This window comes from Ctenocephalides felis, unplaced genomic scaffold, assembly GCF_003426905.1.
Source record: "Ctenocephalides felis isolate EL2017-DRISC unplaced genomic scaffold, ASM342690v1 CF-g0.4_SCAFFOLD_01170, whole genome shotgun sequence".
Taxonomy (NCBI): Eukaryota; Metazoa; Arthropoda; class Insecta; order Siphonaptera; family Pulicidae; genus Ctenocephalides; species Ctenocephalides felis.
In genome coordinates, this window is record NW_020537324.1 from 7,115,002 (window position 1) to 7,116,907 (window position 1,906).

General features: G+C 31.0%; 1 pseudogene; it reads right to left on the minus strand.

Moving 5' to 3' along the window:
• Window positions 1-1,012, minus strand: part of LOC113366104 — an 8,071-nt pseudogene extending 7,059 nt beyond the window's left edge.
• Window positions 1,013-1,906: the final 894 nt, after the last annotated feature.

The window sequence follows — 1,906 nt, forward strand, 5'->3', positions numbered from 1 at the left end:
TATACATTTAGTCTCTGGAGAGTCAACTTATACTACATCGACCTACCCTCGAGACGTCATGGAATCCGAATAATAGGGGTGAGCAGTCAAATTCGACAACAATTTGTACAAATATTATCTTTTTGATAATATACCAAAATCGATTCGAAACTATAATTTTATTATTATGACTTGAATTGTCTGAAAAAAATTTAAAATACTTTTTTCAAATTTGATCATAAATTTTAAATTTGTAAACTTAAATTTTAATTTAAGTACCAGAAATGGAACACAACTTTCATATGATATTATCAGCTATTTCTGTATAAAATTCTATCACATGAGAAAGAAATGCAGGAAATTAGAAAAGTCGAGGTATATTCATGACTTGAAAAAGAAATTTTAACAGAAAAGTAAATATAAACTATAAATAGGTATGTTAAAGTTGTAAAGCTACTATAACAAAAACTTTTCTTTAGAAAAAGCAGTAATAATAATAGGGCTTGGTGCAATATATGAACGTCAACTGTAATCAACATACAAATGCTTCAGCATACATTCTAACTAAAATTATAAACTGTTCCTTCGGGAAGTTACTAAATTTGCTCATTCAGGTTCAGAATGTTGTTATAGCTGGTAAAGTAATTTTGTATAAAATAATGATGATCCAATTTTTTATTATTTTTTTATATCGATGATCTTTAATCCTAAATTCTCCCCCCTATTTACCGAGAGCGAGAGATCTCTCAGTCGCCGCACTTGCACGGGTTTAATTCGGCCCCGTTCATATAACACGCCTCGCGCGACAAATGCAACGTTACAAGTGTAATAAGACGGTGCAATGAGAATATATGATGGTGCTATTTCACCAAATTAAGAATTCTGTTGCCAGAAGTGACGAGGGGTGAATATTTGAGACCCCTAACTAAACTAAACTAACGTGCTTTTGTCAAATGACGTTGCGGCTCGTACATCAACGATTTACGGATAATTCTTCTTGTAAATGCGACCAGCAGGTTGATGGCGAGGACATGGGATATAAATCACACAAGGGTTTGTATTGGTCAAAAGCTTAAAGGGAATATTGGTTGGATAAATAAATTGCTAAATTTACCATTATCGATGGAGTATTGCATGGATTTTGAGAGAACCATGAAATACCAGAAAAATGAAGGAATTTTTCAATTATTGGAATAATTCACCATTACTGGTTGAAATAAATTGAAGGTCATCATGTTCTATCCAAAGTCAAAATATCTCAATATTTCAAAATATGATTCAATAATATAATTATTCAACAAATATTGAATTTCCCATATTTTTAGTAACTACATTTTATCTTACCGTAATTTTTGAACAATTTGTTACATGAATGAAATATAGATATTCAAAAAAAAAATCAGGCAGGGCAAGAATTTTTAGGCTATCGTTTACCGTTCTCGAGATTTGCTCTATAAATTGTTTTCAAAATTTAACTTTTTTAAAATGTGTATGTCTCGAAAAGTATTAGAACGACATTTGAATATACTGTGTAATTTTCTGCTCTTCGAATTAAAAAAAAATCGAGAATGAATTAAAAATTATTTACAATAAAATCCTTGCATTCATTATTGTTTTTACAACGTTTAGAACTGCATAGTTTATAAGGTGTGCTTGCTAGGGTACAACCTAGTATTTTTCTCGAAAGGGCAACCCAAAGGTCAACTACTCTTTTTTGTTCATGCTACAATATTTGATATTTATATGAATAGTGTTGGCGTATGTTTTGTAGCAAATGCCCACAAAAGGTGATAATTATATCAGATTATATAACCAAGTAAAAATTTGAAATCGTACTACTTGATATCAAGCCGTCTAAGGTTAGGATTAAAGCCAAGTCCTTGTGTTTGTGCTAGCCCACGTTCTTAACCGTTACTCTATAACGAAA